The sequence below is a fragment of the Manacus candei genome, unplaced genomic scaffold (genome assembly GCF_025592945.1).
Source record: "Manacus candei isolate 608988 ecotype Guabito, Panama unplaced genomic scaffold, ASM2559294v1 h1tg000048l, whole genome shotgun sequence".
NCBI lineage: Eukaryota > Metazoa > Chordata > Aves > Passeriformes > Pipridae > Manacus > Manacus candei.
Window position 1 is genome coordinate 7,799,382 of NW_026138096.1, and position 25,686 is coordinate 7,825,067.

The 25,686-nt window shown below is 42.8% G+C and overlaps 1 protein-coding gene and 2 long non-coding RNA genes across 6 annotated transcripts in view; 1 reads left to right on the forward strand and 2 right to left on the reverse strand.

Annotated features, from left to right (window-relative positions):
• NSD2 (nuclear receptor binding SET domain protein 2) overlaps positions 1-979 on the reverse strand; it is a 74,287-nt gene extending 73,308 nt beyond the window's left edge. For all 4 annotated transcript variants that reach the window (XR_007906472.1, XM_051798541.1, XM_051798539.1 and 1 more), the window contains exon 1: positions 826-979. The gene's annotated coding sequence lies outside the window, so the exon portion shown is untranslated. The remainder of the gene's footprint in view (positions 1-825) is intronic.
• A 704-nt stretch (positions 980-1,683) lies between these two features.
• On the forward strand, positions 1,684-9,789 carry LOC127476148 (uncharacterized). The gene is made up of 3 exons (XR_007906484.1): positions 1,684-1,792; positions 5,321-5,516; positions 9,603-9,789. It is a non-coding gene; the product is annotated as an uncharacterized LOC127476148 (long non-coding RNA).
• Positions 1,787-25,662, reverse strand: LOC127476144 (uncharacterized). The gene is made up of 3 exons (XR_007906481.1): positions 25,567-25,662; positions 23,353-23,397; positions 1,787-1,940 (listed from the first exon to the last, which is right to left on the reverse strand). It is a non-coding gene; the product is annotated as an uncharacterized LOC127476144 (long non-coding RNA).
• Positions 25,663-25,686: the final 24 nt, after the last annotated feature.

A 25,686-nucleotide genomic window follows, 5' to 3' on the forward strand; every position in this document is an offset into this window, starting at 1 on the left:
AAGGAGGCGGTTTAAACCCTGGGGAGGCTTTTTTTTTTTTTTTTTATCCCTTCCCATTGGTCGTGTCCCCCCCCCTCCGGTTTTCTTTCTGACTTGCACTGATTGATCCCCCATTCCCCGGGGGAGGGAGGTGGGACGGGTGGGCACCTCTCCCTTACCCCTTTATGCTGCCCCCGACCTCCCGCAGCGCCGAGGAGGAGGAGGAGGAGGCGGGCAGGGGGGGAAAAGGATGAAGCTGCAACAGCCGGGACTCCTGCTCGGCATCGCTCCTTTCCGCTCCTCCGCCACCCAGGAGTCAGGGCCCAGCCAGCGGCACAAATCCTGCGGCAGCCTCGGGGGGGGGGCGAGGGGCGATCGGGGGGACCCGCGGCCCCGCAGCGAGGGCCAGGTAACGGGGGGAGGAGGGGGGAGTGAACAAAAAACCCTCCTCCGGGGCACGGGGAGATGGGAGCCGTGGGCTGCCCGAGCGATGCAGACGGTAAGTTTGAGGGGAGCGCAGCCCCGGCGGAGGGGGAGTCCCCGGACCGGGGCGAGCTGGGGGGGGGCCCGGATGCCCCGCCACGGGACCCCCAGTCCCTCACGCCGCCTCCGCAGCGCTTCGCCGGGCACGGCCCGCGGTCGCAGCCCGGGAGGGCGCTCCCGGTGCCCGCGGCGAGGCGCGGGGCCGGGCGGCAGCATCCCCGCGGGCGGGCGAGCCTCCCCGCCGCCGCTCCCGCCTCCCGCCCGGGGCCTGCGGGAACGTGCCCCGGGTGCCTCCTCCCTTCCCGCGGGGAGGGGGGGGGGGGGTGTGCGGGGAGAGCCAGCCGCGCTCCCGGCCCTACCGACCTGTGCCCTAGCGCATCCTTCCCCGCGGGGAGCCGGGCGAGGCGGCGGCGGTGTCTCGGTGCCGGGGGAGCGGCGGGAGCCGAGGCGACACAGCGGCAGCAGCAGCGGCGGCGGCGGCTCCGGCGGGTCCTGCGCGGCGGCCCCGCCCCCTCCTCCGGCCAGAACCAGCGCGAAAAATCCGCGCCGCTGATTGGCCGCCGCCGCCGCGCGGCCCCCGGAGCGGCCGTTTCAAATCCCCCCGCGCGGAGCCGCCCGCACGCGCCGCCCGCGGGAGCGGCGCCCGCCCCGCGCCGGGAGCGGGTCCGGGAGCGGGTCCGGGAGCGGGTCCGGGAGCGGGTCCGGGAGCGGGTCCGGGAGCGGGTCCGGGAGCGGGTCCGGGAACGGGGCCGGGAGCGGGGCGGCCCCAGGACAGACAGGAGAGGGGCAGCCCACGGGGCTGGGGGGGAGAGCCTGGCTCGCCGCCCCCAGGTGGGGCGAGAGCGCGCCCGAGGGCCCGCCCACCGCCGGGGTGGAAAACGCTTGTATCTTTTTTTTTTTTTTTTTTTTTTTAATATCTTTATGTCGCTGTTGTTGTTGTTGTTTATCTCCCGGTGGGATGCCGGGCCCGGGTAGAAATGCCCTCCTCGCCGCTGGCCTCAGCCACCGTGCACGTGCGCTCTCTGGAAAACCCTGATTTAAGCCAAATGTTTTGACTTTCCGAACAACTGCACGCAATTTGGGGGCTGTCCGGTGGTTGTAAGAGACCAAGTGCGCCTGGTTGCAGATTACCCGGGCTGTCTCTTCTGGAAGTATGGCCCGGGTTATTTTATTTTCTTTTTTAAGCTTGCATCAAAATAAGTACATGTGCTTGCAATTTGCCAATGGAAAGCACAGCTTTTTTATTTATTTAATTTTTTTTTTTTGGTCAAATCATTAAATAGCTGTCATGTTATCATAGGAACAGATATTCCTGTGAAATGTAAAGCAGGTAATGGTCAACTTTTTCAGCTTTCGATGGTTTAATGAAGAGTTTATGGAGCACTGGGTACCTGTGTTTTCTTTACAAGGCAGAGGACAGAGTTCTTCGGTGCTATGGATACTGTAGTAACCTGGTAGCTAAGGGCCTGTAGCAACTCCTGGGAAGGTAAACAGATGATAATTGAGGAGGGGAACACACCGGCATCATACTTCATGGGTAATGGGGAAATTAGACCATCTGTTACAAAAAGGCTCAGACAATTTTTTTCTTTTTTAGACCTTAATTTACTTTCATATGTTAGAGTTTGTTGATGTGTATTTAATGGTGGGTGCACCTTTTTCAGTTAACAGTTGAACAGTGTGAATTTAGTGCTAATTACTTAGTAATGGAAATCTTAATCGTCGGCTGATTAAAACTTTAATCTCAAAGTTGGCTGAAGGAAATCTGTCTGTACTGATAAGGTACCTTGTTTTAGAGCCTTTCTGTTAAAAAAAAAAAGCTATCTTTAAGGTGTAAGACAAACAAGATTTACACCATTAAAGAGAAAGATAAAGTGCCATTCCATTTTATAATAGCTAATTTGGACTACGAGTCATGACAATTCTATCTATCTTCCTTTCTAAAGTTCAGTTAAACGCATTTACAAAAAAATGAAAGATGCTTTCTAATTAAAAATAGAGACACTAGTATCAATACAATTAAACAGAAGTACAAATATGTGAATCCTGTTGTTTACATAAGGGAATATATAGTCGTGCTTTTTTTCCACAGTTGAACCATAATGCTAACATATTAAAAGCACAATATATGGCATTTGCAGGAGTGTTTCGTGGTTCCCCCCCCAAAAAAAGCCCAAACTTTCATAAGAAATGAGGTTAGTTTTCAATAATTGGCATAATATAAATGCTTCATCTACATTCTCTTGGGAATAAACTCTGTGTTCAGGCCCAATGATATAAGTTCATTTTTATGTAAGACTTATAAAAGAGAAACAGATTTTATTTTGTACTTATTACTAATCCATAATGTCCTCCAGATAACTCCAGTTCCTATGTTTGCCTTTTGTGTCAGTCCTTTAAGGTATAAGTGGAAGGATTTTGTTATCATGGCCAAGGTGACAACAAATCTTCCTTAGCCCTTACAAGTCCTATAGATCACCGGCCTTGTCTATGCGACTAAGATTTGTAACCATGTAGTTACCTCCCAAAAGACCCACCCTGCAAATTTCCAGGAAAGCTTATGCTGGGAGTTAACACCTTTAACTGGAATACTACCAGCTTATATTTGAAAGAGTTGAAGGAAACATTTTCCAGTTGGTTTCTAGTAGTTGCAAATTTGCAGGCTGAACCTCTTGGAGATTTTATTCTCTTTCATTGTATTTTCTTGGGATTTTTGAATTGGCTAATATTTTTTAATGGTTTTGGTTTCAATGACCTATCCAAGAAATATCAAAGATGTATAACTAGAGCAGATAAAAGTATTCATTTATTAATGACTCCTATTTCATCTTATATCTAAAATTTTATTGCTCCTTACTTTCAACTTATATGGATATATTGTGTTAAACAGTATCACAATCAGTGTCTCTCTGTTCAACTCAAAGGATTTAAAATAAATGTAGCAGTCGCATATTGCCCTATAAATATTTAAATATTTTGGAGATTATCAATTAGTTACTAGGCTGAAAGATAATTTGCAATTTAAACACTTTTTCAAGATCACTTATTCAGCAATAACTGTAGTTAGTGCCTCTGTCTTTAGGCATATGTTGGGCTATGCTGAAATTCTAAAACTGAAGGAAGAATTTTGTTGCAACCTCAGGGACAGTCAGTGCTGGAAAAGCCAAGGCCCTACATTGCAGTTGCTGTAGTTCCACTGTGTTAGGCAGAGCTCAGGATCAAGTAGTGTGTGTATGGAACTATTCTGTGCAACAGTGCAGAGCTCCCTACTCTGAGAGTTTGGTCAGCCCTGTTAACAAGGGCCTGGGGCACATTTTGGGGTACTTGTGGCCATTAGAAGCAATAGGGACCAGCAGTTCCTGTGCTAAAGCTTTGCCTTTCTCCTGGCAAAGGCCAATAGCAATGATGGTGCAGTTCTTGAGCACATTTAATCTCATTGAAGATCTTTGTGGCAGGAGCTTTGTGTTTACATTTCTCTCCTATGTGGATGCTAAGGATTGATTGCTTTCTGAACTCCTTTCTTGTATCCCTTTACCTTTTTGTTTCAGAATTTTGTGTAATAATCTGTAAAATATTTTCCTGAATGCAGATTATCTTGGTGGCAATGTTAAGATAACTCAAAGTAGAGTTAAAATGAATTTATGTGAGTGCAGTACATGTGTTAATCAGATATTTCTAAATTAGTTAGTACCACCAGCACAGCATGTCCACAGTGTTTATTGTACTACAGGTGTTTAATGGGATAAGGACTGTACTAGGCCATATAGAATCTACAGATGTAGTTTCTTCTTGTTTCACAAACTTTTCCACCTATTGGGGTGAATGCTGAAGACATTGTAGTTCTACTTCAAACCAATACACTGGAAAAGTTGCTGCTGCCCATTGTCCTGTTTTGTTGCAGCATAGGATTGCTTTTGTTGTAGCATAGGATTGTTTTGTTGATGCATAGGATTGCTCAGTGTTGTCCCTACTGTCACCATAACTCTCCATTTCATGCTGTCAGCTGGCGGCCCATTACCTGAGCGCTGACTTTGGCCAGCAGTCCATGTTTTCCCTTCGGATTATCAGAGAGTAGTCGTTGTTTTCAACCTGTCTGAACCTATCCTTATCTATGTTAGGTATAGCTAGGACAGAGCCACTGATCCTTCAGCGTGTCAGTCTGTTTGTCCTCACCACTGTTAAGAAAAATCTTTATCAGCATGTATGCATTTATGTCCTTGGCCGTGCACCATATTGCATACCTTTTAATATGGAGACAGCAAGCTGCTGCTGCAGAATTAAGAAAGAATGAAGCGTAAACTTAAATCAGCGTTTCAAAATATTTTATATCGAGTGTAGCATATTCGTCCTCAAATTATAGTAGTAAACGTGTTCTTGAGAACTTACACATCTGCTAATTAATTTGAATGAAAATTCATTGAAAATGGTTATTCAAAAAATTTGGCATTGTGCATTAGAATCACTTTTACTTTTAAATTAACTTGAAAATGAGAAGGTACGGGCTTTTCAGACTTTTTGTATGTTTTGTGTAATCTCATATAAAAATGGAGCAATGGTATTTTTTGATTGTAAGTTGATTCTGTGGGAAAAAGAAAATAATCTACTTAGAGAATTTCAAACAGAATTAGTCTCTCTCCTAATGAGAGGCCTCTTACGGGCAGCTACAGCTTATAGCTTAAATACTGATCGAGTAAGATATGATATCCTGATGAAAATACACAGTTAAATGTGAATCTTCCTCAGACTATGAGTTATACACCAGTCTGTTTACCAGATATGTTTTCAGATAGGAAAAGAATGGAGTAAATGTCACTCTTCTTGCAAATATCTGTGTGTTTGCCCCATTTGGACTGAGCAGGAGGAAGGGAAGTGTAATTGAGGAAGCAAAAGGAAGAGGAAAGTTGAAGACATGAGGGAGTGGGATACATCTTCAGGGCAAGGCAGAGGCCAGGAGAAAGGAAAACTGAGGAGCATGTCCCTGCTGTTTTCCAGTGTTTGGATGATAAAAACCAGCTGTATATCAGTTCTAGGCAGCTAACGTGCTTCAGCCTGGTGTAAGTAACTTCAGTGCGCTAATAAATTTAGCTATAGAAGTTATATGTCTCTAATTATCTTCAACATCACGATGACTTAATTTAAACATTGCTGACATTCAGAATAAAATAAATCTAATCTCTGCAGAAACACACAACTTGAGCATTCAAAACACATTAACTCTTCTATCTCTTGTTAGAATAGTATGTTACTGTTTAAAAGATAAATTTAATATCATTAAGAAGTATATATACCAAAATACTTTAATAATCAAAGCTTAACTCTGTAACACTTAGCTTTTGAGAAGCCATAACGTAGGTTTGAATGCTAAATTGTTCTGCATTTCAAATGGCTGACTTATGTTTAACCTTCATGTAATTATTGGTCAGCAATAATCATAATTTGGTAAGTTATATAGCAATGAAAGTCTTGAAGAGTGTTTTTTCTTCATTTTGGCAGAGAAGTGACTATTGATATTTCCACTCTTTGCCAGGGCCAAAGAATAAAGTTTGTTAAGGGTTGAATAGGCCAAATAGATAATGCAACTACTGTTTCCAGCAGATGCTAATGCAGTGTTTTATTTTGCACATATATTAATCTTTGCTGCCTCAGTACAGAATGGTGAGGGTAACTATGTCAGTCCTAAAGGTTAATTTCATTCTTTTTTAAGGCATGCCATTATTCTGTTAACCATAATTGCTCTTTTTTGAATGATTAATTTGATCATATGAACTGTTTCTAATTATATTGGTGGCTGGCAATTTCCTGTACTGAGAAATTGTAGCTGTGATCATATCCCATTTACTCAGTATATATGCCTTGAGAAAAATGCTCACTGACAGGCGTTTTCAGAAACATCAACTAATTTTGAGAACTGTTTGGAGACTTGATATAAGATGCCTAGCACTTGTTTTACATTGGTGTTGAGTACGTGCAAATGTAGTTGACAAATGAGGGCTGAAACAACTGGATTTGACGCATAAGATGAGCAGGCTTGTAAATGCAGGCTGAACTGCTAAATTATCACCTGTGCTGTTTCTGCAGTGAAAACTGAAAGGAGTAGGATGTGTTTCTTGCACATTTTACAGTTTTCTTACACTCTTCTCAAGCTCGACATGCTCACTCCTGTAAGCTCTATTTGCTCGCTTCAGTTATTGTTAATGAAGCAGAGCGTGCGCTCTGCCAGGCAGTGCAGGGCTGTGTGAGACACTCCTGCCTGGTGAACTAGCCCTGGCAGGGAGCAGAAGGGCTGCTGGGCTGCCTGCAGGACTCACACTGTCAGCAGCTCAACCCTACACACAGCACTGATCCCACCGTGGCAGTTCCGGCTCCAGTGCCAAATCTGCGTCCAGTTTACATACAGCAGGAGAACATCAGGCTGCCTCAGCTGCATTTACAGCAGCTGAACTAAACTGTAATTCAAATGAAGAATGTGCTCAGCAGAGAAGAGGAGTTGGGCCTGGCCAGCGTGTAGAACACAGCCTACATGAAGATTCACCCACCCTGCGTTGCCTCACGCTGAAGCTGGGCATGGTTGTAGTACCACCGTGCTAATAATAGCATCACTGCCGTGGGCACGAGCCACCCTGTGTTGAACACTCCTCCTTTTGCAACTGCTGCAGTGACTGGGCATGTGGTGTTTGCTGAAGGGCTGATGTGATGTGCATTTTCTGGGTCTGAACTGGTTCTTCAAAGCAGGAATAAACTGTTTGCACTGGTCCAGAGGAGGTGATAAGCACTTAAACAGCACTCAGAATTCAGGAGTCTAACTGATTCAAATCCCCAAATTTTGTCTTGTCCCAGAAGTATTTTATAGAGCCCAGACGAGGCACTTTTGTTTCTTACTTAAAGTACACCACTGATAGCTTGCAGCTCACTGGGAGCTGCAATACCAGGATCTCAAAACTGAACATTCCCTCTGGTGATCCAACATGGAGGCCTTCAAAGTGCAACTAAGTGATTTGCCACAGCATTCCATCTTAAGTGCACATTCTACATGTGTTCCTTGCTTCATCTACACTTGTAAAACTGTAATCCCAGTGCCTGAGGGGAGTCTGGTCTAGCCCACTGTGGACCTGCAGGAAGGAATCCCTGCAAGCCTTTTTAAGTGCTCCCTGATTTGCCTGTCCCCAAGGATTTTTACGGGCAGGCAGCCTGTAGGCCTGGTATGGATGTGTCCTTCATAATACGTTAAAGAACTTTATCAGACTTCCACTGGCTCGTTAAAATGGGACCTGTGAACCCTGCCACTACACACACACTGCCTCTCCAGCCCTGTATTGTCCTTTCTGATTGCTGCTGCCACCTCTGGGGCTGGGACATACCTCTGTTCATGAATCATCTCAGGCACTACTGCAGTTCTCAGCCTGTGTGAAAGGTAAACCAGCTCCCTTCATGAATGGATCGCAGGTTTCTGCTTCAGTGTTTTGGGCCAGAGAGCTTCTGCTGCCCAGCTACAATCCACTGTCTGCATTCATCTTCCTGGGGCCATCCTAAGAGTGTAATAAGTTGTGAGGCATGCTCTCAGAATTTACCACTTTGCTGACTGTATGAACAGCAAATAGAAATCTGAAGGGTGCTTTGGAGATGCTTTTTACAATGCAATATAAGCATATTGACTGGGCCTTTTCAGAAGTCTATGGATATGCTCACACTGGGATAGTTGCTGGGTCTGACTGATTCAGGAAAGAACATAAAGAAGTCATTGATTCAGTGGGAAACATTTACCCAAGAGTCATGTTTGAATAGCTCAGATCTCGGAACAGAATTCCATTTTGGCAATGGCCAGTAATCATTTAAAAATTTACTGTGGCTTCTGAGAATTAATTTCTAGGTTGGTTTAAATAACCAGTTATCATATTCTTTCACTTCATTTTCATGTCGTTGTTGGAGAATTAATTGTATGTTAAGTTTTGAATAATTTTAAAGATTTCATTTATGTCCCAACTATTCTTGCCTTTTAAAAAGGAAGTCTCAAGGGCAGAGACTTAAAAGCTTTACATGTTTTTATGGCACCAGTATGGGAGCCCTCAGCATGAAGGTGTCCTGTTGAAATTGAAATATTGAAATATAAATGTTAAATAATGATGTCTTCTGAAAGTAAGAGCCATAGTTTTTACAAACCTTTTGCACAGTCATGAGTATGTGCCAGGTAGACAAGCACTCTGGAGTTTGAAAGATGAACCCCTTTTGAACTATAAGGATCCCATCTCAGTATGATTCCTGGGGAGAAAATCTTGTCTTGTCCAAGTGTTTTGGATTTATGTAGGCCCTGTGGAGTTCACTGGTGGGTTTATTTGGCAGGTGGGCCTTATTAACCTGCCAGCAAGGGACTGTTTGACCTGCTTAGGTCTGTAGAGCTTGTAAATAAAGATTCTGTCAGGGAAGAGAGATTCTCTTGTGCTTTGGACTATTTATATCTCTTCTAACTGTGGCTGTTAAAGCTTATAAAGAAACAGAAGGTCTGGGATGTGAGACAGAAAGCCCTGAGGGAGTCTTACGTGTTGTATTTGGATTGCTGTGTTAATATCCTAAAATAAACGCCGCATGCCAGAAAGTGGGGAATACTTTTATTGTGATTATTATTAACTCGAAGACATAAATTATTGGTTATTGAATGGAGTATAGCTGAGCTTGGCTGCAGAGGACAATAAAATAACCTCTTAATTTAACACTAGCAGCTACTGGCAATTGATGGGAGACAGACATTTAACCAGCTTCATTTCCCTCTTTTTTCCTTATCTTTTTTTTCGCATTATTCTTACGTTTAATAATTACTAGTATTAACATTTTTTACAGCTCAGGTAACTAACGAATACAATAAGTTTACAACAAATTGTAATCATAATCAACCTGTGATAGACTCATCATCAATGGAATTACTTTAATTGGGCAGAAATATTATATTGAAAGGTATGTTATATTTCAGATTGAAAAAAAATCTCTTCAAGAAGTCTTTTAGCCTGTCTAGTGCAGGTCTGATGCTAGGGTCCTTTCTAACTCTGTGACATGTAATTTTAAATAAGTGTGTCTGAATCAGTGAAAGGACTTTACATTATTTTATTTATACTACTTATAATGTAAGAAAATGTTTTTCTCTTACTCAGACGCCACCAGTTTGGACTAGTTGAGCAGTCTTTTCGAGAAAGGTTTCCTTCTGCTTCAGCTGACCTACAAAGACACCCAAGTGCTACTGCAGATCAAATGACAGGTTCAGCGTCTGCCAGAGTTGAGCTTTTGAGTCTATATTCCTTGTTCATTCACTTGAAAGTCAATTTTGCAATATTTCTGCCTTCTGTCCTGAACAGACTCAATAAATGTTTTTTGACCTTAGTCGGGTTAGACTGTTCTGCTACTTACGCATTCTAGAGATATTTTAAAATATTAAACAGTTTGTAGAGAATCTGTTGAATTTACAATTACAAACATACTGTCTGCAAAAGTATTTCATCCAAGCTGCTGCTGCGGCCCAGGAGAACTTGCTGTTGGGGAAGGACAAGTAGGGTATTACTGCTGATGCACACTGATTGGAGAAGGGCTTCCAAATTCTTCTTCCAAAACTTTGCAAGTGGAAGCCACTCAGGAGAGATGCCAAGAGAGGCAGTGCCCTTCCTTCTTTTGTCTACCTCCTTTCCAATGGGCATCTCTTTCATGAGCTGGAGCCCCTGGCTCCCAGCCCTGCTATGATGTGGGACTGGCAAACTGCTGTGCACCTGTTCTGGGGGGATTAGCCACCCAGTGATAGCCCATGCCCAGAATTTCCTTCACAGATGGTATTACCCTTCAATAAGTGAGTCAGAACCGTTTGACTTAGAGCTTTTTATAGTTGTTGTTGAGGGTAATGATAATCATCCTAAGAAAGTCTAGTTCTTAATCTCTCATACTGAATAGTTATGCCACTGGTTAAAGAAGATACCAACCTGCCCTTCACTCCCATCCCTATCAGCTTTACCAGCACTGGCAAAACACTGCTAAGCTTTTATGATGATCTGTCATTGCATTGGGAAGCGAGTGTTGTCTGGTAGATGAGATACCAGACTGAGGCCAGAATTGACTCCGCTAATTAATTCACCATTGGGAAATCTAAGACAATATTACTTCCTCTGCTGTTCTGATTTTCCTAACGATAAATACATTCATTTGAGAATTCAATAAACAACTCATGCTGAAAATCAAGTACGCCAGGATTGGTTTGCAGAACGGGGCTTTATGTTAAATTTTCTAGTCCAAAGAATCAAATATTGTCTGTATTGTATTCATACATGTTGATATGCACCATATACCAGTATGGTGCAATTGATTACAGAAATAATATTCACCATGTTTTTTCTCTTTTGTCTACTGCTTACAAGCCTTTGTCATTCTAGGAGAACACAGGTTTTGATATAAATACTTTAATTTATTGCTCTTGAAGACTGTGTCCATATAGTTGAAGGAATAAATGTCCTAAATATGATTCCACCCAAGCCTCTCTTTTTTTCTTTTTATCTTTTTCTCTTCTCTATCTCCTCCTTTTCCCCTTTTTTTTTTTCTTTTTTTTTCCCCCTCCTGTTCTACAAATACATAAAAAGAATCAGGCACTTCCTGCTATCCTTAAGCACAAATTTAGTTCCTGGTATATCCACTCTAATGTATTCAGGAAGGAAGGAATAATCTTTCTGAGGCTGTAGTGCTTTTACAGTGGCTGCAGTAGCTGTAACTCAGACTGTAGCTCCATACTGGAGGAATTGTGTAATGTTTGATCTTTGGGAGTAATAAGGAACAGGCCCATTCATAGGTGAGAATAATACACATTGTGCAACACACAGTGAAGAGACAAATGCTCCTGCATAGAGGAGACTACCATCTGCTAGAATTAAACAATTCATACCAGACACAAAATTCACTGAATAACAAATTTTTTTTTCTAAAATAACCCCGTCAGTTTTCTGGCTAGGATAAAGTAAGACTGCTTAGGTACACTTGTAAAAGGTGGATTTTATGAAAGAGGATGTTAAGTGCTCTAGAGAAGAAGGATTTGCAGGAGAAGCATGATAAGATAAAGATTTGTCCAAAATAGGACTGGGAAATGGCTAAGTGGGAACTGTGAGCTGAGTGTGTGGGAGGGAAGGAGGCAAGCATTCATTTCACCCAACACTGAGAACAGAAAAAAGACAGGGGTGGAGGGCAGATTTCTGTTTGCTAGTCTGCTTAAAATTAAATGACCTGTTGATTTCAGTCCTGCAAGGTATTAAAACTGTGTTCATTAGGCTTTTAATGTATACTTATCAGTGAGTTTGTTGTGAATAGTTTCTATCTGCCCTTTCTTCTAACTACTCTCTTTACCTCACCAAAAAAATCCAGGTGACAACCAGCCTGATTCACCTTTCAATTCAGTAAGATTCTACCTGATTTAGATCTGGCTGCTTTGCTTTAAAGATACCAGCTGTTAATTGTAAGCAGCAGCTGTAGGGCTGCTCTAGTGTTCACCTGCGAGCAGTCAGGTCCAACGTACCCTCACACCTTCTCCTGGCTCCCATGGCAGCAGGAGGTAGGACAGAATGGCACAGGGTAGGTTTTACTGTTGGTGCAGCAGGAAAACAGAGCTGCCTGGCAAAGCAGCCTTTTGTGGAGTGTATCAAGCTCTGGCCCTGTTTTGCCATAAATTAGCTGGTTTAATAAACATTTCCTGCAGCCTTTAGTAAACAGACTGTTTCATGCTTGAACTTATTAACATACTCTTATCTTTGCTATAAAATGTATATAATCATGAGAGATTTCTGAGTGACAGAGTGATTCGTGAAAACATCCGCATAATGCTTTTCCACTCGCTTTCGGCCCCGTTCCTGGATTCGCTGGCTGAGACAATGTTTGGAGTAAAGTCACATGATCGATCTGCATTTTCTTGCAGTCTCCCTGAGCTGTTGCACCACTCCTTTTCATGCCAGGTATTCTGTTGATCTATAGATCCAGGCTCCTTCTTTTAAGGGTAATCAATCAAAATTATACAGTGCTTAGGATTTCAGTCAGAGAGATTATGTCAGAATCAGAACATTCTTGAGTGAAGGTCATATAAATCAATCCTTCAGTTATTCCATTTTCAGTTTCATTGTAATGAACAGTAGCCTGCTTGCAGTGAGAAAGCTTATGGTGCTAGAATACTGATAAGACGATACTGCATTCAGAGTACATTTTCCACTATTGGATGAAATCTGCAATGCGATATATGACATATATGCAACGGTCTGTGCTGAAAAGCCTTGAAATTGTCAAATGATAACATTCTGGGGATGATGCTGGTTTGCAAAATCATTGAATCCCCTTTATTGCAGACAGAATTCTAATGAACAAAATAATAACAAAGGGCTTTTAGTGGAATTGTATTAGAAAAACATACCATTCTTTCAAGTTATCATATTAAACAGGTTAATGGTGTATTGTTGTGCATACTTAACACGGGGGTGTGGTTTTTACATGGGCAGTAATGCCTAACAATTAACATCACTTTTCCTACTTAAAATACTTGACAAGTGATGTAGCTAAGTAGCCATTTTAATTGCCTGTGAAATTGGAACACTGAGAAGTGAGGAACTTGGCATTGGGATCAGGCTGATGGGATTTGGTGTTTGCTGCCAGTTACTCAGGTGGTTGTCTAAACTCCTTGATCATTCATATATACAACCTATATGTACTTCCTAATGTATATATTGAACCTGTGCTCACAGGACACTATAAAGCAAGTACTACTCTTTGAACACACTCCTACTCACCCTGGGGAAATTGCTAAAGCATGCATACTTCTATTTATTTACTATACACGGCCCTCCACTGACGTGCCAATATTCCAAGGCCTGTATGTTCCAGTCTATTTACTCACTTCCCTTTCACTAGTTCTGTGCTTCCCACCAGCATCCCCCTGGGTTAAGCATATTTGGTTACCACTCAGTTCTGATTTGCATGTGGCTTCCTCCAGTTCCTGTGCACCCTTGCCCTGCATAGAAGCGCAGCTGGAGGCTGCAGGGAGGAGGAGGAGGAGCTCTCCAGGGTTCTGCTCAACCTGAGGTGCAAGGATCTGGGGAGAAATTCCTCAAATCTGCCCTTCAATCCAGCCAGCTTGAATCCCCTTGCAGAAGTGACATGCCCAATAGCTCTAGAGGCCAAGTGATGCATATCAAACTGGTAAAGTCTCTCCATGTCAAGGTTAAAAATGGAAACGGGAATTCTGGCAACTCCCTGTCTACCTGTCTGCATCGTGATGTTCTGAGTAGTGTCCTGAGTGAACAGCTTGCAGTGGTGTTTCTGAAAGGATGGTAGACCAATGGAGGTGGAGACAATGGTTGTGTAGGAGGAGAGGGTGGAGTTTCAGCAACAGTGAAGTTGTGAGCTCACGAGAACTGGGCCTGCAGCTGATAGTCACTTTCGGAGGGTCCATTCAGGAGCCATCTTACCATGCTGGGAATTGCAGGTAGTCTTGAAGCAATGTGTAACACAGTTTTTAAACAAAATTTGTAATGGGAATTTTTAAGAAGGTGACTTTAACGTTATCTTTCTGGTTTTACTGGAAATCTAACAGTATCAACTTTTTATCAGCAGCTTCAGTGGGGACATTTGAAAGGATCAGTGTTACCTGACGGATTGACCTTGACTTGGGCTACGCAATCGGGGAAAACATTTGCAGAGTTTTTACACCAAGCCTGCTGCTTGTGAGTGTAAGAACTGAGGGATGACGAGCTTAAGACAAAGCACGAGGACCACAAAAGCCAGTGATGATAATCAAGCAAAAAACAGAGGAGCCAGAAGGAATGGGGGAGAGATAAAGGGGCACAATAAGAAGTGCACCAGGATATTGTGCAGCTCTTCTGGAAACAATCACAGATGTTAAGCAGCCCATTAGGGAGGAACAAATCTCTCCATAATACCAGACCTGGCCAACTACAGCACGAATTCAAGTGTGGGTACGTGAGCGTGGGCCGTGTGTGCCTCTGCAGTGCAGAGGCTTGAAGGCAGGTTTGCCACCACCACACACGAGCTGGGACACAGCAATGTACAAGTAACCTTGGTGACAGAGGCAGGGCTGAAACAGCAGATTCATAGCTCCCAGCTCTGTGCTCAGACCACTAGACTACCTTCCGTGTGTGTTTATCAGCAGCGATGAAATACAGCATTGCTGCTGCAGGCAGTGCAGGCAAATGGCAGCAACGCTCTGTGCTCACCCTGTTTCTCCTACTCCCTTCCCAAGCACTGCTTTCTGACTATGACCACAGACTGGATAAAGGGACTCGCAGGCCTTTGGTTTAGCCCAGTGCAGTTGTTCCAGTTTCCGTAATGCCAAATGAAGCCTTCATCCAACCTAAATAAAGAATAGGATGTGGCGCTGTAAGTTTCTTTGTTTTCAGCCTCAATAAATTCTAGAACTAATGCACTCAATTTGGATGCAAAAGAACATTTTCTAACTGTCAGCTGTACAAGCTGGTCTTGAAGGCTGGTAGTCACTGAATCCTTTTTGTCCTGTACATCAGTGCAAGGAAAGCTCTGGAGACAAAATCTGTAAATTTCTTCTGCAGTACCTTTTCCCTGCCTCCACCTCCTTCCTCAGTGCTGTCTGCAATTCTTACCTTCAGCCAGTTTATGAAATGTCTCAGCTGAATAAAAATATGTTGTAACTGATATAGCAGCAGGATTGGAATTCACTTCATCTTTATTACAGAGAGAGGAAATTAGTTATATTGACATCTCAGTTATGAAGGGAGCAAAAGCTGCAGTATTTTTTTACCCATGTAAGTAAAATAACTTGATAATCCTGATATGCTGTGTAGCAAAATTATTTCTGTATGAGGCTGTTTCACAATATAATGTAAATATATGGATTGCACAGGTGTTAGTAGGAACAGAATTTGCTCATGATAAATAATCCATGACCTTACTTTGCTTCAGTTAAATTCCAGTTTATTTTCATTTTATTCATTCTCCTTGTGATACCTGAGTTTGTGATAATAAAGACTCTTGGGATTCTAATTAGTGACTTTTGAGGAACATCATTATCACAGTGAGTTGAGTAAAAGGTCAGTGCCTCCAGGAACCTGGCAAATACTTGGACTGGAGCACAATGTCTTTTATGTCAGTTTATTTAGATAATTCAAAGTTTTAAACAGAAAGGTAACATAATGATTAATACAAAGCCTACTATCACTTGAGAAATGTATTATCAAAGCCTGTCCTAAAAATTTCTTTGAACCACATCTGACATTTTTTGTTTGGACAATATTGACTTGTTCCTCTTGTTGTTTGAATTCTGCTTAACCAGACAAAAAAAAAATCAGAGTAGTCAGAGAAAAGGAAATACCTTTGAGATTCATCCCTACTATATTTCCATTAATCTGAATGGAGGAGCAGCCATAGTATCCAGCCTATGTGCTCTGCAAGGAGAGAAATGCAGTTCCATAGACAAAAGGCATGGTCTGGTTAAATCAATTTCTATAGCATCTTGTCTCGATGTATTTGAGAGCACTATCCTTCTCAATTAACGTCAGCTCTGCTCTGGGAATACTCTTTGGTAGTTAACTGTTGCTGTTAGAGAGCTAACTTCAGATAGAACACAGCTGGCTTATGTATTTTGCTCTTAATAGTTTTGGTAATGGAACAACAAATGCAAAGTGAACAAACTACTAAGCAGAACGGAGAAGATTTTCCACCCAAATAAATCAACTTTAAGGATAAGAAAACCCAACTGTAAATTTCTTTTTACTAACTCGAGATAGAAAAAATAAATTACAAACTTCAGGAACCCATTTAAGGTAGGTCTTAGGGTTTTCTTTTCCCTAGATTTCTAAGCCTTCAGTGTACTGGGGGTTTCACATGTGCCTCTGTGCAAACATCACTAATCTCCAGAATATTTCATTTTAAATTCATTCTTTGGCAGCTTCTTTACTTTCAATTCCACACATCAAAGTCAAACAGAAAACCCTCAAACAGCCCAACTCCTCACAAAGCACAAGAATGGAGAAGGAGCAGACATGATGTTTAGAGAGGGTACCAAGAAAACATGGAATGTACGTGTAAGAAAGATCACGGATGAAAGAAGAACAAAGCAAATTGAAGAAAGAAGATTAAGGAAAGCAACTGCAAGGCAAATTTTTAACACACGTCTCAGCTTTGTCATGGCTTTCATGGGTAATTAATTACCCACTAGAGAGACGTCGACTGTAACTTGTTTCCAGGTGGATTATGGCAGAAGTTGGACTTCGTAAAGTTCAAAGAGGAAGCACTGTGGTAAGAATGCAAGAGAAGATGCCTGTCCCCTTCCTTGGTAGAGTTTCGTGTTGCAAAGTTCTGTGTAAGTTACCAAGTAGACTGAAATCCTTTCCCTTTCTAACCTGGCTTTCATTACACTTCTACACAAAAAAAACCCACCTCTATTAACCTATTTGTTCCTCTGTTGGTGAGGGCAACACCTGGAGCTGTAAGGATGGCAGAAACAGTGTCTAGGACTAACTAAACTGCCACAGCCCCCCAGCATGGGGTAGGCCATGCACACCTCAAGTCAAGTGCCTCGAGACCCACCAATAATGACCCTTCATTCCACCTCAAACACCTCCCTGGTTCCAGTTTAGGACTTCCATCCTATGGCTTTTATTAGCTGCCCATGGGTAATCATTTATGGTCTCTTATTCTCACTTCTATTTGTGCAGAATGGAGGAGGCTTTTAAAATTCAAAGCAGGCTCGGGCATGTTCTTTCCTCATGGGAAACCACGAAAGGAAGTAGTAATGGATGCTTAGAATTGGAAACAGGGCATAGGTAAAGTAGCTCCTAACCACTTGTGTCATTCCTGAAAATCAGTAGTTTAGGGATTTCCTAACTTCCAAACGTGGCATTGCATCTAGACAAGCATGTATCAAAGACTTCATGACGCCTAGCTCCCTTGAATTTGTCTATTTTCTTGTTGAACCTATTTATTTATATTTTGGGGGTTTAGAACATCCTGTGGGAACAAGTTTGCATGAAAATATATTTCCTTCTGTTCTTTGTTAAACCCTGCTCCCAGATAAACTGATTGAATTGCTATGGTATTATTAGCAATGATAATAACCATTTTCTATTCACTTTCCTCCCACCTTCATTACTTTTCAAACCTTTACATTTCCCCTTCCTGTTGTAGTACAGAATTCTAACTCTACTCTGGCTCCACTTATAGTAGAATTTTTGAATAATATGAAGGCTTTTCAGAGTCAAGCTATTAGCAGTGACAAGAGTCTTCTCTTAACTCTAACCTTGCCTCTCTGCATAAGAACCATTGGATACTTAAGAACATAATGCCAACTCGGAAAACATGCATAATTATTTCCACACAGGAAGTTTGCAGTTGATAGTTCGGTGTCACAGATAGAAATGACTTGTCTAACATTCTGTGAACTAAGTCAGAGCCAAAACAATTATCTAATGCCTGTGAACCCTCAGGGTCAACTATACTCTCTGCTGCCATGTGCAATGCCAGAAAAGTTTGCTGACAAACACCAGCCATCAAAAACGCTTCTTTCTCCCAAACTCCATGTCACCAGTTTCCAAAGTGGCCTGCAGTTACATTTTTCTCACCTTCAAATTCCCTGAAAAATAGTTCAGAGGTTATGGGCACTACTGTTTCAACAACTCTGGTTTAAGGATTACCAAAAACATGGCATGGCTCCATTTGTCAGTGCCCTGATATGATCCTTAAAGAAACCAGGTTAAGGTAAATGTAAAATAATGTATTTGCAAAAATCCAAATATAAGCAACACATTTGCATTGCTTATCCAAAGCAACACACTGAAATGAAAAGAAATAGAGTATACAGGACATTTGCAGACCTAGAAGAGCAGCTGGCTGCACTCTGTAAGAAAACCAGGCACAGGTGCTGGGATTGCGCCCAGGGCCCTGATTCCCAGCTGGCACGCTGAAAGAGGCTTCCCAACTCAGGGAGAGTTAGATGTCTGTTCCTTGGGAGGAGAGGCCTTGGAAAGGGGAGGAGGTTGTTCCCTTGGCACGACAGGAAAGCACTGCTGGCTGAGCCAGCTTTTTGTTGATATCTGTTGGGCGTATTTCCTCTTTCAGCTGTTGGAATAGTGATTAAAAAAGAAAATGATTGATATATGTCATACTGGAATGAGTGTGGGGCTTGTTTCCCTGGCTAACAAGCAGGCTGCATGGCTCACTTTGACCTGGTGCACAGGTTAGTCCCAAGGAGTTCCTCTTGCTCTATCCAGCCGATGAACTGCTGGATATTTGCAGTCCCCAGCTAAGCCTTCAGTTTGTACACAAAATTCCCTCTTCACGTTGCTTTCAGAGGACAGCAACTGCTTCAGGGGACTTGACTTCCTCTGGATTCTGATCAAACCCAATGGTGAAGCTCTTTTATGTCAACTTTGTATTTTCTTACATACACGTATGACTTGCTAGCCACACTTTATCCACACCTGTAACCAGGATTAAAGCATGTAATGTGTTACTGAGAAAACACCTAATTGCTTGAAGGTAACAGGATGTTTGGGGGTGAATGCCTCCCAAGTCTGTCTCTAGGGGATACTGTAATAGTAATGAAGTGAACAGGGACCGAAGACAGGCAGGAGAGAGGTTGCTGATTACATGGGAAAGCCCAGACAAAGCGTCTTCTTTTCTGATGCCTGAAATTCAGCAGCACAAGAAAAAGACAGGATACTGGCAAAGCACCACTGGGATGTACTTGTGCTGATGGCTCTTTGTTGTATTTCTATAGCTTCGCATCACATTTTACCAGGTACTTCCCCCCAAGATTCTCATATACCTACAGATCAGTTCAAACCAAGTGTTGTCAACAGAACTGCCACTTCACTTGCCTTGCAAGTTGCCATTCTTTCTGTGTCACAAAAACAGAGATTAAAATGTTGATTTTTAGCTCTTCCCAAGGCTTTTATGATATTATCTGGCAAGCACCAGGATTTGATTTTACAAATACGTAACTGTGCTGTTTCTTTACCACTCTGTGTGAACCTCTCTGATAGCAAAGGGACATGGCATGAATATGCATGTGTAGGATTGGGGCCCAAACAGCTTAGGTCCTGCTGAGGTCAAGGCACAGACATCCAGACAAACACTGATTTGGAAAATTTACAGTATAGAGGATGGTTGTAGAAAGGGAAAGCGCACTGACCATTCCAAAGGAACCAACTCCTTTTTTAAATCTCTTAATCTGCTTTTCATTATCTCTGTGGGGAGGCCTCTTGAGAAAAGCAGCTCTTTGACTTGAATAAAGGAGGGGCTGTGGGCTTGCACGCTGGAATGGGGAGGTCATTGTACGGCAGCGTGGAATATGGGAGTGTTAGCCAGGTCAAGGAGAACAGGATAAAAAAGTGTGAGATCTGTGTTACAGGCTTGGTCTGGATTATGTAAGGTAGAAAGTGTAAAGCTGAAAGGTAAATAAGAGAGAGCGATTCAAAGGTTTGAAAGACACATTCCGGTGAGGTTATTAAGGCTGATTGTTAGGGAAAAATATGAGCCAAGACTGATAAGATCTTCTGCAAAACCTGCAAGAAAGAGGTAACAACAGCTGAGGCCCAAGAGGGCTAAATTCTGCCATATGAATTTTAAGCATCAGGCTCCAGCAAATCAACCTCTCCATCTTCAGTATCTTTCTCATTTGTTCTTTTAACAGAAATGCTTAGTTCTGCTCACCTCCTTGGAGGCAGAGAAAGCCTGAATGTTCCTGGGGGACAATGGGATTACGGTGCATTTTGCCTGTTACCAAGTCATACAGCTGTGGGCATGTGCTGGTGTAATCCACTCCCCTCCAAACCAGTGCCTACCACAAGCAGCCTCAGCCCCACTAAATGGCTAAAGAAAGTTATGCTGTTGCCATTAAAATGGCCCTCGGAAGTAGCACATTTTTCTCCTTTTTAGAATATAAAGGTAAACATTCTCCTAAAATGGTGCACTGACCTTCTATTGTTTCTTTAACGGACACAAACTGGAAGGTATCTCTGGTTTGCAGGGACCTCCTGTTTCTCCAGCACTCCTGTAACATTGCCTGACTTCACCAGGAATTTGATGGTATATAAGGAGTGCAGGGACAGGTCCACAAAATACGGGATGGGTGGGGGGAGGGCTTCCCTGGTCACGTGCGCTTCTTGTCTTGCTTCTTGATGGGTGCACAAAAGCAGAGGTGGCAGATTTAGGGCTTTTATTGACAGTAACACAACATTTGGTGTTTTCTTAGAAAAGACCTAACTGAGAGGCAGATGATGACCTATGATTGTTGGCTTTCTCTGTTTCTAATTGCAGACAGGAACTTGCAAACCTTACAGACTCGAAAAATCCTGGAAGGAAAGAATAACTCTAAATACAGAGTCTAAATACAGCCTGTCATTCATAAAATCAAATTGATGCATTTAGAGGCAGAACAGGTTACTTATATACAGGGTTAGTGGTTTTGCAGTAAAATCTGTCCTTCTCACACCAGCTGGAACTAACAGGTGCATTTTTAACACTAAAGACTCCTTTTGTCTCCCCCCCCTCCGTTTTTCTCAAGGTCTAAATCAGTTTGCTTGTTATAGATATGTTCTTCCCTTTTTTTGTTGTGCATATAGCCTGAACAGAGCTTGCCCTCCCTCTGCTTGATCCTGTCTGGGCCAGACCCTTCTGGCTTTCCCCCCTCGTGCTCCTTCCGCGCCCCAAACCCCTCTTTGTGCGGTGATTACGCAGCTTCTCCGCCTGTTTGTTTCACATAAGCTCCATCTGGTGGGTAAAGCGAGAACCTCGGTGGTTTTCTCTCGGAACCGCAAGTGGTACTTTCCCCCCCAATTTGGAAAGATTTTCAAAATTACCTGTTTGTGCTCCTCTAGCTGTGTTCTCCTTGTCTGCCTGCATGTCAAATCTAACTAATGACAACCTAATAACGTTAATTGTATTTGTCATTTTATGTTGCTAATTTGGGTCAAGCCTACGCAATCTTTTAAAATACCACTTTTTGACTAGAATTTGAGCAGGTAATTATCCTTGGATCAGGAATGACTGTTTACAGCATATTATTACCATGAAGACAATCTCTGTGTAGCTTTTCAGGGCAGTGTTTGAAGAGGCACCCAGGGCCGCCTGTTTCTGTGCTAATGTGTAGCCAGTGCTGCTTGTTTTTGGCGCATTTACAGACAGGAGTGAACTTGTGACCTGGACGTACATACAGCAACTCTGTAATCCAGCCACCACTTGAACTTTTACCTTTGGGTTTAACATCGACAGAGCAACAGGCTTCAGTATCCCACGAGTCTCTCCTAAAAATCCATGATGGTGAATGGGAGTATTTTTTTTTCTAAAAACTACTAATAATCTGTTGGTTTTCTCCCTCGAGTGGAAACTTAATGCAACTTGCTACACAGTAATGTCTTTTTTTTTTATTCCTTTCTTTAGATTTACGCTGAATAAAGATGAGGTTAATCCTGTATTGTTAAACCTATTCAAGGAGACAACCTGGGGATTGCCATGGAAACAGATTCTACAGACTAAAAGCATAATCCTACTTTTAAATACTGTCTATGGACCTATGCTAATATGTATCTTACAGAATTGCACTGTGTATACACAAACATGATGTTGAAGCAGTGAAATGGCAAACCTGTCTCCCAATTCATCAAACGCTAATTACACTCCCAATTCTTCCCACTTGCAGCCCAGAGCATCAACACTGCACCTCCTTCCCCTCCACTCACTGAATCCCACTACCCTGGTCCCTTCTTGCCTCTGCTGCCAGCCTGGCTTCTCATCTGGGTGTTCCAGGGGACTGAGGCCGTGTCTGTGTACTGGTGGCTCTGGCAGGAGTGTCACAGACCTGGTACTGTTACACAGCCACTGTCACAAGCTACAGGGCACCTGCAGTTTGTAGTGGGGGGTCCTCTTATCCATCCTCAAAAACATCAACAGGATCTAGGAAGTGCTTCCTAGGACACGTCCTCAGGGCAGGGGCACCCTGTCCAACAGTGCAGGCATCTTTGGCAGGCCACAAAGGAATCCTGCTCCCCAAATGCACCTGCCCACCACCAACGAGGGCTCGGTAGGGGCTGGTGAGGGAAGGAGTACTGCACAACAGCAGACAGGAATTTCATGTAACTATTACTTTGGCTGTGAAGCAGAGATTTTCTGAACAAGAATACTGCATATATAGTAGTTCCCTTACAGTTTTGCTCCCTGTTGATATTAACATTTGCTCCCCAATTTCTAGACAGGTTTCGAACCTTCCTCATTGAGAATTATGGGTTCATCTGCTCCTTGTCATGTCTATGCTAGTAAAGCACAGCCGTAGGCATGTTCTGTGCTTTTATAGGTCTTTGCATCATACCTCTTTTAGACAAGTAAAACAGCCTCGCCTTTGTCCTATCACTGGGCTCTGCCAGGCATCACATTTGCCTGTTATTTGGAGGTTGTTTCAAATTGGTTTCGAGAACTCTTACTTTGCTTTTGCTTCTATTAAACATTCGGGGGGGGGGGGGAGGAAATCAATATTTAATACTAAATAGTAATCTTAATTTTAAAATTAAATTTTCAAATCTTAATGTTCAAATATTACATTTATTTTAATAATTTTCAGATCCTTGTGAAATCCATCTGGAAAAAAGGCTTTGTATTTCTTCCTTTCAGTCCCTCATCCTATTCATCCTAGAAAACACATTTTTCAACAAGATGGCTGACAACTTTTCCAAGCAACATGGTTGCTTTAAGAACCAGGTCTAAAATGGCTGTAGCAGTTGAGTTTTTTAAAAATAAACCCCTAGTAATTATGTGTATGGTGATTTATTCTGGGGATGAGTGTTTTCTCTGTGAACTCATGGTCTGTTGCTCGGGATGGAGTGAAAGATGTTTTTCTTTAAGACAAAGACTGACCTGTGTGGAAGGTCCATGTGTCACCTACAGTCACTCAGCCTTTTCCTGTGGGAACAATTTGTACAACTACTTGGAAATTATTAATACTCCATCTTATCTTAAACATTACTTCACAATGCTTGGTAAATGCACACAGTTAGTTTTTTGAAACTGTATCTATTTACAATTTTTTCAGAGTATATTATCAATCCTTTTCATATATGGTAGAAAACCATGTAAATTCCAGGTATAAACAAATCTGGAACAAAAGACTGTACAAAAACATAACGAATTCAGCTCTGAAAAGGCACATGCATCTACATTGTCTGCCACCCTGAATACTAATGAATTTAATGAAACTATTGAAAGACTGGTTACTTGTCTGCATAAATGTATTGAGACCTCTGTAATCATCTGTTTGCTGTCTGAAATCTCTTGTCAATAGTTTAATGACTTCAGAGCATATTATTCTTCTTGTATAGGCTTCATATAATGTTTCTACATAATTAAGCAGCTTTGTTAGAGGAACTGCCATTAGTTGCCCCATTTCATTTGGTTTTGTTATCAGCCAACCAGAAAGAAAAAAGAATAACAAGAGAAAGCTACAAACCCAGTCTAGTGAGAGAGATGTGTAGATTGGGAAGATGTTTTTTTTGTTGCTGCTTGTTTGTTTTTTAAGATTGCCATATTAACATAAAGCACTATTGTGAGGTTGCACATTTTAAATAATTTTAACCATTTAAATGCACTACATTTTTAAAAACTTGTAAACCAGACACAGCTGGCTAAAAGTCTTTTAGTGCGTTTGGGAAGCTAATATTTTAATACTAGCTCTAGTAATTAGAGTACATAAATAATAATACCAATTAATTTGTTAACTATCATTACATGTAAACAGCACTAGTATTACTATAGCCAACACAGTGAAAAGATGTGAGAAAAGGGTGTCTTGTTTTTTATTTTTAAATATTCAGTCAATTGCATAGTCCATCTTCACATATTCTTTTGAATCTTTTTCATCTAAATTTTTCACACTTAGGAGAAACCTCTGAGGATTTTCTTTAAATACACAAAAGAACTTTATAACATCACTAATTAATTTCCTGCATTTGCAAAGTCTCAAGCATGAAAGGATAACTGCAGAACTCATTCAGCTTTTTATTAGCGTGAGGCTGTTTCAGTCACGGTTTGGGTCAAACCTGATGCTTCTGCTACCCTTGACATATAAGGGTACATACAGGTTAAATAGCACCTATTTTCTTTGAGGTTTAGGTAGGTGTAGAGGTGTTGCAATGCCTGGTGTTGCAAATGGCCTGTGAGGCAGGAGAGGTCTGAGCCCACAGCACCCTCATCCCTTTGGAGACCTGTCCTTGGGGCAGCCATCTTGTTGGCAGGGCTGTCAGCCATCTTGTCCACAGACACTTCCAGCAACTTCTACTCCCCCCCCCCCTTTTTTTTTTTTTGGAACAAGCAAGGCATTAACACCCAAACCTCATGTACACAGCTTTTAAAATTTCAGTGCTCTCAGGTTAAATTATAATGTCTGCAGTTTGATTCCAGTTATTCGCTGCATCTGCCTCTGCAGTCATAAGTATGCAAAATGAGTGGCACTACGTAATGCTGTATTGACTACTGACATATATGATAAGAGATCCTAACGCTGGTCAGTAGAACTGATATTTTAAGAATATCATGCTACGCTGTAGCCAAACAATTAACCAGCATTAGCGAGGCACATCTGTCAATTGACTGATTCATGTGCTATTTCCTATCAAAGACATCACAGCTCCCCAAGGAAGCTATTTTCATGTCTCATCCCTGGATCCGCAATCCATACACGTGTGCGCACTGGAACTGCCGCTGCCAAGCAGTCCCCAAACGCCAGCGGCCCGCTGGGCTTTGGCCCCAGGCGTGCGGCAACCCTGCCGCGCACACCGCGGGATCCCAGGATTCTCAGGGTTGGAAGGGACCTCTGGAGACCGTCCAGTCCGACCCCGCTGCCGGGGCAGGAAGCACCACCTGGTGCTGGACCGCTGTACTTCGGGCTGGCGTTCTGTGTGGCCACAGCGGTGCGAGAGGCTCAGGGCGGCTCCGTGAGGCACCAGCGCCCGCCCTTCGCAGCGGGCTCGGGCTTCCCGACCTTCCCGACCGCGGGCTGCGAGCGAGCCACCCTCGGGCGTAGGAGCCCCGTTATCGGGGTAGCCTCCGGTACCCGCACCAGGTCCCGAGACTCACCCCCTGCTCCCCTCGGGCGGCTGCGGAGCCACACACCCCACAGCGCCTGCCCCTCGGTGACGCCATCCCCACAGCCCGCTCCAGCCGCCCTCACCGGGCACTTCTGGACTACGGCTCCCG